This window comes from Chiloscyllium plagiosum, unplaced genomic scaffold (assembly GCF_037043375.1).
Source record: "Chiloscyllium plagiosum isolate Xiang-an unplaced genomic scaffold, Cpla_swu_hap1 HiC_scaffold_45, whole genome shotgun sequence".
Classification (NCBI taxonomy): domain Eukaryota; kingdom Metazoa; phylum Chordata; class Chondrichthyes; order Orectolobiformes; family Hemiscylliidae; genus Chiloscyllium; species Chiloscyllium plagiosum.
The window spans coordinates 26209013-26225028 of NW_028270183.1; the positions used below are offsets into that span (position 1 = coordinate 26209013).

The following is a 16016-nucleotide window of genomic DNA, read 5'->3' on the forward strand; positions in this document are numbered from 1 at the left end:
TCCCACAATCCAAAGATGTGCAGGTTAGGGTGGATTGGTCATGGGAAATTGTCCCATAGTGTTCAGGGATGTGCAGGTTAGGGTGGATTGGCCATGGGAAATTGCCCCATAGTGTTCAGGGATGTGCAGGTTAGGGTGGATTGGCCATGGGAAATTGCCCCATAGTGTTCAGGGATGTGCAGGTTAGGGTGGATTGGCCATGGGAAATTGCCCCATAGTGTTCAGGGATGTGCAGGTTAGGGTGGATTGGCCATGGGAAATTGTCCCATAGTGTTCAGGGATGTGCAGGTTAGGGTGGATTGGCCATGGGAAATTGTCCCATAGTGTTCAGGGATGTGCAGGTTAGGGTGGATTGGCCATGGGAAATTGCCCCATAGTGTCCAGGGATGTGCAGGGTAGATGCATTAGTCAGGGGGTAGGGGATAGGTCTGGGTGGATTATTCTTTGGAGGGTTGATGTGGACTTGACGGGCCGAATGGCCTGTTTCCATACTGTTGGTATTGGAGGATTTTAGTGTCTGATAAATCCGTGCTACGCTCAGAGTATGGATTGGCCATGGGAAATTGTCCCATAGTGTTCAGGGATGTGTCCTTCAAGTTAGTCCCAATAACACCCCCTTCCCCCCAATAGCGCCCCTTCCCCCAAATAATGCCCTCTTCCCCCAATAACTCTATTCCACCCAGTAATGTCCCCTTCCCCCCAATAATGCCCCTTCCCCCAATAATGCCCCCCTCTCCCTAATAACGCCCCTCCCCCCATAACACCCCCTCTGCACCAATAATGCCCCATTCCCCCCAATAATGCCCCCCTCCCCCCAATAATGCCCCATTCCCCCAATAATGCCCCCCTCCCCCCAATAATGCCCCATTCCCCCCAATAACGCCCCCTCCCCCCAATAATGCCCCATTCTCCCAATAGCACCCCATTACCCCCAATAATGCCCCCTTCCCCTCAATAACATCCTCTCCCCCCCCAGTAACACCCCTCTACCCCCCATACCTTCCCCACTCTGCCCCCTGTCCCCCGATAACGTCTCCGCTGTCTCTCCAAACGCTGTGCCTTTGGGGGGGGGGGGGGGGGGGTGGGGGTTGTGCTGTCACTCAGAGTATGTCCTTCAAGTTACTGAACTGAAGTCACTTTCTGGCAATCCCTGGTCCCTGGACAAATTCCTTATCTGCTCTGTCTTCAGAAACCCATTCCCAGAACGATGTGTCCACCTGATGGCACTGGCGAGGAGTAAGTTCACTTCCAGACAGAGCGAATTGCCAGCACCTTCCTATTGCCCGTTCCGCAGTTATCGGCCTGAGACAGGTCAGAGTGCAATTTCCAGCACAGAGAGGACAGGGTGGGGGGGGGGGGGGGGGGGGGGGCGCAGGTCTCAGACTCAGCCCAGCCTGAACACTGACCAAACCCCCAGGCTGCCAGTCATTACCAACATACAGCAAAGAGCAGGAGGAGGTCACTTGGTCTCTCGACACTCCCATACCATTCAATATTCTGATTGTAAACTCAATTTTGCAATGTGATCCATCCTTTCTTCCCCTTGCTAGCGAGCAGTCTATCGCCCCTGCTTCCCAAATATTCACAGCCTCTGCTTCCACCAGCTTTTGAGGGAGAGAGTTCCAAAGACTCAAAAGTAGAAACAGTCCGTTTCATATGAGATTCAATCAAGTTTTCAACAACGATTCCCAATTTCAGATTCACCCAGAAGAGGAAATATCCTTTCCACATCCACCCTATCCACACCCCTCAGGATCGGATACATTCCAGTCAAGTGACCCTGTCCAATTCTCACAAACAAATCCAGTCCATACAAACATTCCTCATAATACAATCTGCTCACTCTCTGCAACTAGATCCTCAGTTTCCTGTCCCACAGGCCACAATCAGTGAAGACTGGGGACAATATTTCATCCTCATTAACACTCAACACTGGAGCCCCCCCAGGGGTGTGTCCTCAGCCCCCTACTGTACTCACTGTATACCCATCACTGCGTCACCAAATACCAGACTAATGCCATTTACAAGTTCGCTGATGACACCACCATAGCCGTTCGAATCTCAGATGGTGAAGAAACAGACAACAGATGGGAGGTGGAAGACCTAGAGAAATGGTGAACAGAGACCAACCTAGCTCTCAGCGCAGGCAAAACCAAGGGACTCATTATTGACTTTCGGCGGGATATTACTCATGCCCCCCCACACATTAACAGCACAGAGGTGGAACGAGTGGAGAGGGTCAAGCTCCTGGGAGTGGTCATCCACAACAAGCTTTCTTGGACTCTCCATGTGGATGCCCTGGCTACAAAGGCCCAACAACGTCTCTTCCTCCTCAGGCAGCTGAGGAAATTTGGCATGACAGCGAATACCCTCGCCAATTTTTATAGGTGCGCCATTGAGAGCATTCTGTCTGGATGTATCACTACCTGCTATGGCAACTGTACCATTCAAGATCGGGGACGGTCACAGAGAGTGGTGAATTCGGCCCGGGCAAGCACAAAGGCCAACCTCCCATCTATAGAATCCATCTACCAGGCCCGCTGTCAAGGAAAGGCCACCAGCATTCTCAAAGATCCATCCCACCCTGGCAACGTTTGTCTACAACCTCTACTATCGGGGAAAAGGTAGAGAAGCCTGAACACACGCACCAGCTGGTTTTGAAACAGTTTCTACCCTACTGTTGTTAGAATACTGAATGGCCTCACAAACTCTGAGCATTCGCCTGTACCTGTGTTTTGTTTTTGCCGCTGTTTACCTATTATTTACTTACCTCCGTGATCTACCTGTATTGCTCACAAGACAAAGATTTTCACTGTGACAGTACACGTGACAGTAAATTCAATTCAATTCATTGAGAGAGCAAACCGTCTCTGAACTGTGTCTAATGCATTTGTGTAGTGCCTTAAATCAGGTGACCAGTACTGTGGTTAGTACCCCTGTTGGAGACACTCAGTCCCCTGTCCAACTGAAGTGAGAAAAGAGCACAGATATGAATGAAGATTAACCATCGAACCAACTGTACCCCATCCAGGGCCATCCATTACTACAGTAACAATAACACCATTCCCAGCACAGTGCAGTCTGTTGCAACAGAACGAGAGGCTCTAATTTCAGATAGCTGACCAGGAAACCCCCCTGCTTCTCACTGGCAATCACTGATCATCCAGGCCTGGCTGGGGACCGCAACAAGGAGCTCCTGGCCCAGAGGCAGAGACGCTACCCACTGCCCCACCACGTATCACACTGCGATAGCACACAGCTGTGTGATCACAGAGAATGACAGCCGATTCCGGGTTCCTCACACTGGGGGAGCAGGGGCCCCCACACGGGGTGCTGAGGAAGGAAGGGGTTCATCATCATGTGGGGACTGAAACCAGCAGCACAACCCCCCCCCCCCCCCCCCCAAAGGCACAGCGTTTGGAGAGACAGCGGGGACGTTATCGGGGGACAGGGGGCAGAGTGGGGAAGGTATGGGGGGTAGAGGGGTGTTACTGGGGGGGGAGAGGATGTTATTGAGGGGAAGGGGGCATTATTGGGGGTAATGGGGTGCTATTGGGAGAATGGGGCATTATTGGGGGGAGGGGGCGTTATTGGGGGGAATGGGGCATTATTGGGGGGAATGGGGCATTATTGGGGGGAATGGGGCATTATTGGGGGGAATGGGGCATTATTGGTGCAGAGGGGGTGTTATGGGGGGAGGGGGCGTTATTAGGGAGAGGGGGGCATTATTGGGGGAAGGGGCATTATTGGGGGGGAAGGGGACATTACTGGGTGGAATAGAGTTATTGGGGGAAGAGGGCATTATTTGGGGGAAGGGGCGCTATTGGGGGGGAAGGGGACATTACTGGGTGGAATAGAGTTATTGGGGGAAGAGGGCATTATTTGGGGGAAGGGGCGCTATTGGGGGGAAGGGGGTGTTATTGGGAGGTGGGGGGAGTTTGAAATGCAGGTTTGAGGTTACAATCTACACAATGGAGTTTTGGGAATGGTATCCCGGAAAGTCCCTGGGAACCACAGAGGGCTTTGATGGGGTAGAGGGTCATCCCCCTCCCTCCCTCCCTCCATCTTCCCCCCCCCCCCCCCCTCTCTTGGTTCCAGGAGGTGCTGGGTCCAGGAAGGGAGCTCCATCGTGTGCCTGACGATGGTGGCTCTGAGGGCAGAGCAGACTTGGGCCCTACCTGTTACTGATCGAAGGCTGCTCTCCCCTATCACAAACTCCCCCAGGGTCACGGAATAAACCGTCACCAGTCGGTGGGAAAACGGTGGGCAACACTGCAGGGTCCCCTGGGAACAGAGCCAGGAGCCAGGAGAAACTGGTCAAACGTTAAGGGACAGAGGCAGTGACCATAGTGGAGGTACTGACCCTCCCTGTCCCATGGACCAGAGCTCTTACACAGGGAGAGCTGCTGGGTCTCGGCCACACCCCAGGGCTAGGGTAAGTGACCCTCCTCCAATCAGCTTTATACCAAACCTCGCACACGCTCAGTGCAGGAAAGGGGTGTGGTCATGGGGGAGGGGAACATTCCTGAGGGATTTCCCCCACACTCTCCTGGGGTGGGGGAAGACTGCTGTCAGAGGAGAGCAACAGTTTGCAGAAAATCCCAGTGGGTGTGGTGCTCTGCTGGTGTGTGTGTGAGAGATGAGGTTCTCTGCTGGTGAAAGTGGGTTTTGGGAAAGCTCTGCATTAATCAGCAGAGATTATACCAGCACAGACCCAGCAGAGACACAGGCCCCACACTGTCATTACCAGCAGAGACACAGGCGCCCACACTGTCATTACCAGCAGAGAAACAGGCCCCCACACTGTCACTACCAGCAGAGATACAGGCCCCCACACTGTCACTACCAGCAGAGACACAGGTCGCCACACTGTTATTACCAGCAGAGAGACAGGCCCACACACTGTCATTACCAGCAGAGACACAGGCTCCCAAACTGTCCCGACCAGCAGAGACACAGGCCCTGACACTATCATTACCAGCAGACACACAGGCCCCCACACTGTCATTACCAGCAGAGACACAGGCTCCCAAACTGTCCCTACAAGCAGAGACACAGGCCCTGACACTATCATTACCAGCAGAGACACAGGCGCCCACACTGTCATTACCAGCAGAGACACAGGCTCCCAAACTGTCCCTACCAGCAGAGACACAGGCCCCCACAATGTCACTACCAGCAGAGACACAGGCCTCCACAGTGTCTTTACCAGCAGAGACACAGGCCCCCACACTGTCATTACCAGCAGAGACACAGGCCCCACACAATCATTACCAGCAGAGAGACAGGCCCCCACAATGTCACTACCAGCAGAGAGACAGGCCCCCACAATGTCACTACCAGCAGAGACACAGGCCCCCACACAGCCATTACCAGCAGAGATACAGGCTCCCACACTGTCACTACCAGCAGAGACACAGGCCTTCACTCCAGCAGAGTCTGTGCTATTCTGCAGCTCTGGGACAGCTTCCAGTCGTTGGCGTGTTGTGAAATGTGATCCTGTCACTGACAACAACCACCTGCATTTCTATATCTCCTTGAATGTGACAAAATGTCCCAGTCAGCTGATTCACGGAATGGTCATGGTCGAGCGTCCGATGAAATGGAGTTGCGCTGGGGGATAGTGTGGCCTGGTGACCTGAAGCCTGGTCAGAGATCGGCCTTGAGGAGTATTTCATCGAGGGTGGTGAAGGGGTGTGGAACGGGGATTCCGGAACATTCCAGCTGTTGAACCGAAGCTGCGGGAGTAGTTGCCATGGCTGACGTATCTCAGAGTGTTGGTGGGCCCGAGGTGTGGAGGTGGAAGCAGGGAGGTCAGAGGTACTCAGGGCACCGTGGGATTTGCAAACCAGAATGGGAATTTAAATATCCTGGGGCAGCGCACACTTAACAATCTCAGTGGATCATGGTCATCTGGGAACTGAAACGAGTTGGGAACACTGCAACAGAGGTTACGTGCTACCAGTTGCAGAGATAATGGGGGAGCGGGGAGGGGTGTGGGTGGGCAGTAAAGAGAGACTCTGTGTGGAAGAAGAGGAGGGTAAATTGTGGGGGTCTATCTCAATGTGGAGGGAGTGTTTTTAAAGAAATCATTGGTGGGATGTGGGGGGTCACTGGCTGGGCCCAGCATTTATTACCCTGTCCCTAGTTGCCCCTTGAGAAGGTGGGGGTGAGCTGCCTTCCTGAACTGCTGCAGTCTCTATGCTGTAGGGTAGACCCACAATGTCCTGGGGGAGGGAATTCCAGGATTCTGACCCAGAGATGGGGAGGGGCTCAGAGGGGAACTTGCAGGGGGTGGTGTTCCCAAATACCTACTGCCCTTGTCCTTCTCGATGGAAGTGGGTGTAGGTCTGGAAGGTGCTGTCTGAGGATGTTTGGTGAGTTTCTGCAGGGCATCTTTGTAGATGGTACACACTGCTGCTACCGAGCGTCGGTGGGGGGAGGGTGGGGATGTTTGTGGGTGTGGGGCCAATCAAGCTACTTGAGTGTTGCTGGAGCTGCACGCATCCAGGCGAGTGCGGAGCATTCCATCCCACTCCTGCCTTGTGCCTTGGAGACGGTGGGAGTCAGGAGTTGGCTTACTCAATGCAGTATTCCTAGCCTCTCACCTGGTCATGTCGCCAGTGAGTGGTGAGTCCTGTTGAGTTTCTGATCAATGATAACCCCCAGGATAGGGGGTTGAAAGTGGGTGATTCAGTGATGGTCGCACCATTGAATGCCAAGGGGCAGTGGTTAGATTGTCTCTTACTGGAGATGGTCATAGCCTGGCGAATGTTGCTTGCCACTTGTCAGCCCAAGCCTGGATATTGTCCAGATCTTGTGGCATTTGGACACGGACTGCTTCAGGATCTGAGGGTTCGCGAATGGAGCTGAACGTTTTGCAAAATAAACTTTGCCACATTCAGGAGAAAAGTCCGACTTGGCTCGAGTGAATATACAGTTCGGGAAATTTGGAGAAATTGAACTGGTAAATCTTTTTCTTTGTCCATTTTAAAAGTTTGAAATTCTTTAGTAGTGGAATTTATTTTACTGCTAGGAGTATAAGAAGTAAGGGCAGATGAGTTTAGGGTCTGGGTTAGCACGTGGGACTCCGTGTGGTAGCCATTACAGAAACTTGGTTGAGAGAACAGCAGGACTGACAGCTTAATTTTCCAGGATTTTGATGCCTCAGGCAAGACAGAGGGGGATGTCTGAGGGGCCGGAGGAGTTGCATTCCTGATTACAGAGTACTCAGAGAGGGCATTTTGGAGGGCTCAGCTCGGGAGGCCATATGGGGGAAGAGGAGGTTCCCCAGCTAGTTGCCTGGCATGGAGGGGGCGAGCTATGAGGAGAGGTTGAGTAGATTAGAATTATTTTCACTAAAAAAAAAACGAAGCTGAGGGGGGGCCTGATTGAGGCCTACAAAATCATAAGGGGTGAAGACAGGGTGGGTAGCAAGAAGCTTTTTCCCCAGAGTGGGGGACTCACTTTCTCGGGGTCACGAGTTTAAGGTGAGAAGGGAAGGTTTAATATGCGTGGAAAGGTCTTTACACAGAGGGTGGTGGGTGCCTGGAGCACGTTGCCAGCGAGGTGGTAGAGGTGGGCACAATAGTGTTATTTAAGATGTATCTAGATAGATATATGAGTGAGCAGGGAGCAGAGGGATACTGATCCTTAGAAAATAGGCGACAGATTTAGATAGAGGATCTGGATCAGCACAGGCTCGGAGGGCCGAAGGGCCTGTTCCTGGGCTGTAATTTTCTTTGTTTTTTGAAAAATGCTAAGGCTGGTGCTTGGGTGAAAGTGCTCCCTTGGGGCATGGTTAATTACAACGGTATTATGCAGGAATTGGAAACATTGGATTGGAGGCTGCTGTTTGAAGGTAAAGCTACATCAGTGGACCAGAGTTCGGGGCTGACATGTTGCAGTCAGGATAAAAGATAAAGATGGCAAGATTTGGGAACCAAGAAATATCAGAAGTTTAGGGTTCCTCAGAGAAGATTAGGGTGAATCCAAAGAGATTCTTTCAGTATATTAAAGGAAAAAAAACTTGAGAGAGAACAGGAGCGCCCCAATGTGGACTTGTTTGTACAGAACTGCAGGAGATGGGTGAGATCCTCAATGAGTAGTTCTCCTCTGTGTTTACCGTGGAGAAAGACATGAAGACTTGGGACTGGGGGACATTAGTGCTGATATCCTGGGGACAGTCCATATCACAGTAGAGGTGGTGTTTGACATATTAGAATGTATGAAGGTGGTAAAATCTCCTGGTCCTGACCAGATATATCCAAGAGCACTGAGAGAGGTGAGAGAAGAAACTGCAGGGGCCCTGGATGATATTGAATCATTGTTAGCCACGGGTGACAACCCGGAAGACTCGAGGGTGGTGAATGTTGTGCCCTTACTCAAGAAGGGCTGCAAAGAGAAACCTGGGAACGATAGACCAGGAAAGCCGAACTTCGGTGGTAGGTAAGTTACTCCAGGAGATTCTGAGAGGTAAGATATGTTTCCTTTCTCTTGTTAATTAAACAAGAGTCATAACATCACAGAGTCCTACAGCAGGGAGACAAGTCCTTCAGCCTAAGCTGCCCCATCCTGACCAGAATGCCCGTCCACATTGTCCCTGTACCTGGCCCATTCCCTTCTCATCCTTTCCTGGCCATGCGTTTGTCCAAATCAAACAAGACCCTTGAGAAGTATGAAGGAAGCAGAGCAGAATTTAACAAAGAAATTAGGGAGGTTAGAAGGAGCCGGGAAATGTCTTTGGCAACTAGGATTAAGGTTAACCCCAAAGTGTTACATACTTGGAGTAGCTAGGGAAAGGGGTAGGTCCACCCAAGGCTAAAGGAGAGAGTTTCGAGGAGAAAGTGAGGTCTGCAGATGCTGGAGATCAAAGTTGAAACTTTATTGCTGGAACAGCACAGCAGGTCAGGCAGCATCCAGGGAACAGGAGATTCCTCAGGAAGGGCCTGTGCCCGAAACGTCGAATCTCCTGTTCCCTGGATGCTGCCTGACCTGCTGTGCTGTTCCAGCAATAAAGTTTCAACTAAAGGAGAGAGTTTATGTGTAGAGCCAGAGCTAGGTCCTTCACGAAAAACAATTTATAAAACTACCTGGAGAGATGTGTGTTGATGCATGAAGACATTTTGATGTTAAGGAGCAAGAGGTGTTGAACTAGAGAGACCCAGGGGTGCAGGTACACCGTTTCTGGAGAGTGGTATTTCAGATAGACAGGGTGGTGAAGAAGGCATTTGTTAGCTTTACCGTCACTGGTCAAACCATTGAGTGCAGGAGTTGGGACATCGTGTTACAGCTGTACAAGACACTGGTGAGGACACCAGTGGAGGATTGCACACAACGCTGGCCCCCTCTGCTCCCGGAAGGATGGTATTACATTGGAAAGGGCTCAGAAGAGATTTACAAGGATGTTGCCGAGATTGGGAGGTTTGAGTTTACAAGGAGAGGCTGGCTAGGCTGGGGTATTTTATCCTGGATCAGTGGTGCTGGAAGGGCACAGCAATTCAGGCAGCATCCAAGGACAGGACTTTGCCTGTCCTCGGATGCTGCCAGAATTGCTGTGCCCTTCCAGCACCACTGATCCAGAATCTGGTTTCCAGCATCTGCAGTCATTGTTTTTACCTATTTTATCCTGGAGCATAGGAGGCTGAGAGGTGACGTCATACAGGTTTGTAAAATCATGACGAGAATAGAGAAGGTGATTAGCCAGGATATTTGCTGCAGGGGAGGGCAGTCCAAAACTAGAGGGGCATCGGTTTAAAGTGAGAGGGGAAAGATTTAAAAGGGACCTGAGGGGCAACAGTTTTCACACAGAGGGGGGGGGGGGTGCATCAATGGAATGAGCTGCCAGAGGAATAAGTCTTAAACATTATTGTCATGTCCCCTGGGAGAGCATTCTAGGTACCTCCTTGCCTCTGTTTAAAAAACATTCCTTATACATCTTCTTTAAACATTCCTCTCTGATCTCACCATAAACCTCTGCCCGCAGGTATTTAACAGTCTGATCCTGGGAAAGAGACTTTGACTGAAAAATGTGTTGCTGGAAAAGCGCAGCAGGTCAGGCAGCATCCAAGGAACAGGAGAATCAACGTTTCGGGCATGAGCCCTTCTTCAGGAATGAGGAAAGTGTGCCCAGCAGGCTAAGGTAAAAGGTAGGGAGGAGGGACTTGGGGGAGGGGCGTTGGGAATGCGATAGGTGGAAGGAGGTTACGGTGAGGGTGATAGGGTGGAGTAGGGGTGGGGGCGGAGAGGTCGGGAAGAAGATTGCAGGTTAGGAAGGTGGTGCTGAGTTCGAGGGTTGGGACTGAGACAAGGTGGGGGGAGGGGAAATGAGGAAACTGGAGAAATCGGAGTTCATCCCTTGTGGTTGGAGGGTTCCCAGGCGGAAGATGAGGCGTTCTTCCTCCAACCGTCGTGTTGCTATGGTCTGGCGATGGAGGAGTCTAAGGACCTGCAAGTCCTTGGTGGAGTGGGGAGGGGGGAGTTGAAGTGTTGAGCCACGGGGTGGTTGGGTTGGTTGGTCCGGGTGTCCCAGAGGTGTTCTCTGAAACGCTCCGCAAGTAGGCGGCCTGTCTCCCCAATATAGAGGAGGCCACATCGGGTGCAGCAGATGCAATAAATGATGTGTGTGGAGGTGCAGATGAATTTGTGGGGGATATGGAAGGATCCCTTGGGGCCTTGGAGGGAAGTGAGGGGGGAGGTGTAGGCGCAAGTTTTGCATTTCTTGCGGTTGCAGGGGAAGGTGCCGGGAGTGGAGGTTGGGTTGGTGGGGGGTGTGGACCTGACGAGGGAGTCACGGAGGGAGTGGTCTTTTCGGAACACTGATAGGGGAGGGGAGGGAAATATATCCCTGGTGGTGGGGTCCATTTGGAGGTGGCGGAAATGACGGCGGATGATACAATGTATCTGGAGGTTGGTGGGGTGGTAGGTGAGGACCAGTGGGATTATGTCCTGGTGGCGGTTGGAGGGGCGGGGCTCAAGGGCGGAGGAGCGGGAAGTGGAGGAGATGCGGTGGAGGGCATCGTCGACCACGTCGGGGGGGAAATTGCGGTTCTTGAAGAAGGAGGCCATCTGGGTTGTGCGTTTTTGGAACTGTTTCTCCTGGGAGCAGATGCGGCGGAGACGAAGGAATTGGGAGAATGGGATGACGTTTTTACAGGGGGCAGGGTGGGAAGAGGTGTAATCGAGATAGCTGTGGGAGTTGGTCGGTTTATAGTAAATGTCTGTGTTGAGTCAGTCGTCCGAGATAGAAATGGAGAGGTCTAGGAAGGGGAGGGAGGAGTCTGAGTCCCTCCTCTTCCTAGACCTCTCCATTTTTATCTCGGATCCTCCCTCCCCTTCCTAGACTTCCCTCACTTCCCTCCAAGGCCCCAAGGGATCCTTTCATATCAGTCACATATTCACCTGCACCTCCACACACATCATTTACTGCATCCGCTGCACCCGATGTGGCCTCCTCTATATTGGGGAGACAGGCCGCCTACTTGCGGAACATTTCAGGGAACACCTCTGGGACACCCGGACCAACCAACCCAACCGCCCCGTGGCTCAACACTTTAACTCCCCCTCCCACTCCACCAAGGACATGCACGTCCTTGGACTCCTCCATCGCCAAACCATAGCAACACGACGCCTGGAGGAAGAGCGCCTCATCTTCCGCCTAGGAACCCTCCAACCACAAGGGATGAACTCAGATTTCTCCAGCTTTCTCATTTCCCCTCCCTCCACCTTATCTCAGTCCCAACCCTCGGACTCAGCACCACCTTCCTAACCTGCAATCTTCTTCCTGACCTCTCCGCCCCCACCCCACTCCGGCCTATCACCCTCACCTTAACCTCCTTCCACCTATCACATTTCCAACACCCCTCCCCCAAGTCCCTCCTCCCTACCTTTTATCTTAGCCTGCTGGACACACTTTCCTCATTCCTGAAGAAGGGCTCATGCCCGAAACGTCGATTCTCCTGCTCCTTGGATGCTGCCTGACCTGCTGCGCTTTTCCAGCAACACATTTTTCAGCTCTGATCTCCAGCATCTGCAGTCCTCACTTTCTCCAAAGAGACTTTGACTGTCTATCCGATCCATGCAGGTACAATTACAACATCGAAAAAGACATTTGGATGGGTACATGGATAGGAAAAGTTTGGAATAATATGGACCAATCGTGGGCAAGTTGAGTTCAGGAAACCTAGTTAGCATGGACAAGTTGGAACCAGAGGGTCTGTTTCTGTGACTCTGTGTGTTGGTATGTTGAAAAACCTGAAGTAGATAAATCCCAGGACCTGATGGGCGGCACGGTGGCACAGTGGTTAGCACTGCTGCCTCACAGCGCCTGAGACCCGGGTTCAATTCCTGCCTCAGGCAACTGACTGTGTGGAGTTTGCACGTTCTCCCCGTGTCTGCGTGGGTTTCCTCCAGGTGCTCCGGTTTCCTCCCACAGCCCAAAGATGTGCAGGTCAGGTGAATTGGCCATGCTAAATTGCCCGTAGTGTTAGATAAGGGGTAAATGTAGAGGTAGGGGGTGGGTTGCGCTTCGGCGGGTCAGTGTGGACTTGTTGGGCCGAAGGGCCTGTTTCCACACTGTAATGTAATCTAATCTAATCCCTCCCAATAGTTTGAAGGAATCAGGAAAGAAACTATTGGGGTCTTGTACAAAATCTTTGTATCCTCTTTAGCCCCAGGTGAGGTTCCAGGAGACTGAGAACCGTTTAAGAAGGGAAACAGGAATAATCCAGGATATTGTAGGCCGTCGAGCCTTATAAGAGGGGTAGGGAAATTATTGCAGAAGATTCCGAGGGACAGGATTTACTCACATTTGGAGACGGATGGGCTGATTAGGGAGAGTCAGCATGACTTTATTCAGGGGAGGTCTTGTCTCACAAACTGGACTGAGTTTTTTCGAGGAAGTGACGAAGATAATTTTGGGGATAGAGCAGGGACGTTGTGGATTTGGACTTTACTGAGGCACTTGACAAGGCACCTGATGGTAGGCCGGGCCTGAAAATCTAATTACATGGAATCCATGGTGGGTTGGCAGGTTGGATACTTAATTGGCTTGGTCGCAGAGGGTAATTGTGGGGGGGTGTTTTTCTGACTGGCGAACAAGTGTGAGGTGATGCATTCTGGGAAGTCAAATGCAAAAGGAAAACTACACAATTAATGGTGGTGCTGGAAAAGCACAGCCGGCCAGGCAGCATCCGAGGAGCAGGAGAGTCGACGTTTCGGGCATAAACCCTTCATCGGGAATGAGGTTGGGCCGTTTGGGGCACTGATGTACAGAGGGATCTTGGGATCCATGATCATAGCTCCATGAAAATGACAACACAGTGGATAAGAAGGCCTATAGCATGTTTGCCTCCAACGGTCAGGGCACTGAGTATGAAGATTGGCAGGTCATGCTGCAACTAAACAAAACTTTGGTCAGTCCATATTTGGAGTATTATGTGCAGTTCTGGTCACCACACTATAGGCAGGATGTGGACGCTTTGGGGAGGGTGCGTAAGGGCTTTATTGGGATGATACGTGGACAAGAGCTATAAGGACACGTTAGACAAACTTGAATTGGACACTGAGGAGCAACCTGGCAGATGGATATAAAGTTATGATGGGTATGGATAGGATAGACAGTCACAGTCTCTTTCCCAGGGTCAAAATGTTAAATATTAGGAGGGAAAGGTTTGCAGTGAGATGAGAGAGGTAAGTTTTGTAAACCAGAGGTTAGCAGGTACCTGGATTACTCTCCCAGTGAAGAGAGTAGAAGCAGATATAACAATAATATTTAAGCGGTAGTTAGGAGAAAGTGTGGACTGCAGATGCTGGATCTTTCTCCTAGAAGATTTTAACCGACTGCGAATCCTCTTGCAAGGATGCCTTCCTTGAAGAAGCTCTCTTCCTCCGAAGGGCTCATGCCCGAAATGTCGATTCTCCTACTCTGTGGATGGTGCTTGACCTGCTGCGCTTTTCCAGCAACACATTTTCAGCTAAGAGGTAGTTAGACAGACAATGGACAGGCAGAGTATAGGGGATAGGGACCATGTGAAGACAAATGGGATTACTTTCAAATAGCATCACATTTGACACGGACATAGAGTCATAGAGATGTACAGCATGGACACAGACCCTTCAGTCCAACCCGTCCATGCCGACTAGATATCCCAACCCAATCTAGTCCCACCTGCCAGCACCGGCCCATATCCCTCCAAACCCTTCCTGTTCATATACCCATCCAAATGCCTCTTAAATGCTGCTATTGTACCAGCCTCCACCACTTCCTCTGGCAGCTCATTCCATACACGTACCACCCTCTGTGTGAAAAAGTTGCTGCTTAGGTCTCTTTTATATCTTTCCCCTCTCACCCTAAACCTATGCCCTATAGTTCTGGATTCCCCGACCCCAGGGAAAAGACTTTGTCTATTTATCCTATCCATGACCCTTGTGATTTTATAAACCTCTATAAGGTCACCCCCTCAGCCTCCGACGCTCCAGGGAAAACAGCCCCAGCCTGTTCAGCCTCTCCCTGGAGCTCAATTCCTCCAACCCTGGCAACATCCTTGTAAATCTTTTCTGAACCCTTTCAAGTTTCACGACACCCTTCCAAGTTGGGTCAAAGCACTGTTTGTGTGCTGTACTGTTTTGAATTAGCTAGTGAGAGTCATTTCAGCTCACTATACCGCAGCTATCATCGACTCATGGTTTGTACGGTATTATTGACGGGATAAAGAGGAGCCCAGTGCAAAACGGTCACGTGACAGAAACACTGTCAGTTCACTGGTTGCTGACAGCTACTAATTTGACTGTCTAACGTCGGTCACTTTCAGATTGAAGGTAAATGGGGGAAACTAAAAGACCAGTAGGAATTTTTACAAATCAAATTCAGAACTAAGTAAATAAGGTGGCAATACAAGGCCAAGGCATTTCCAGGTCACTAGGAGACAGTGAGGACTGCAGATGCTGGAGATCAGAGTGGAGAGTATGGTGCTGGAAAAGCGCAGCAGGTCAGGCAGCATCCGAGGAGCAGGAGAATCGACGTTTCGGGCAGGAGCCCTTTAGTGCAGGTCGCTCTCCACCAGTGCAGCGTTCAAAGCTAAGAATCCAGCTCTTTGACTCTGAGCCTGAGCTCGTCAAACAACCAACACTTGTTGCAGACGTGGGCCCTATGAACCATAATGGGATTCTCCCAGACCCATTCCCCTCCCCTATTATCCTACCTTTACCCCTGACCAATCCACCCTGATCTGCACATCCCTGGACACTATGGGGCAATTTCCCATGGCCAATCCACCTAACCTGCACATCTCTGAACACTATGGGACAATTTCCCATGGCCAATCCACCCTAACCTGCACATCCCTGAACACTATGGGACAATTTCCCATGGCCAATCCACCCTAACCTGTACATCCCTGAACATTATAGGGCAATTTCCCATGGCTAATCCACCCTAACCTGTACATCCCTGAACATTATAGGGCAATTTCCCATGGCTAATCCACCCTAACCTGCACATCCCTGGACACTATGGGGCAGTTTCCCATGGCCAATCCACCCTAACCTGCACATCCCTGAACACTATGGGACAATTTCCCATGGCCAATCCACCCTAACCTGCACATCCCTGAACACTATGGGACAATTTCCCATGGCCAATCCACCCTAACCTGTACATCCCTGAACATTATAGGGCAATTTCCCATGGCTAATCCACCCTAACCTGTACATCCCTGAACATTATAGGGCAATTTCCCATGGCTAATCCACCCTAACCTGCACATCCCTGGACACTATGGGGCAATTTCCCATGGCCAATCCACCCTAACCTGCACATCTCTGAACACTATGGGGCAATTTCCCATGGCCAATCCACCCTAACCTGCACATCTCTGAACACTATGGGGCAATTTCCCATGGCCAATCCACCCTAACCTGTACATCCCTGGACACTATGGGACAATTTCCCACGGCCAATCCACCCTAACCTGCACATCCCTGAACATTATAGGGCAATTTCCCATGGCTAATCTACC

The 16016-nt window shown here is 51.2% G+C and overlaps 1 protein-coding gene across 1 annotated transcript in view; it reads right to left on the reverse strand.

The window, feature by feature from the left end:
- The window catches only part of LOC148136421 (uncharacterized), a 31662-nt gene that overhangs the window by 1505 nt on the left and 14141 nt on the right, over positions 1-16016 (reverse strand). The window lies entirely within an intron of this gene.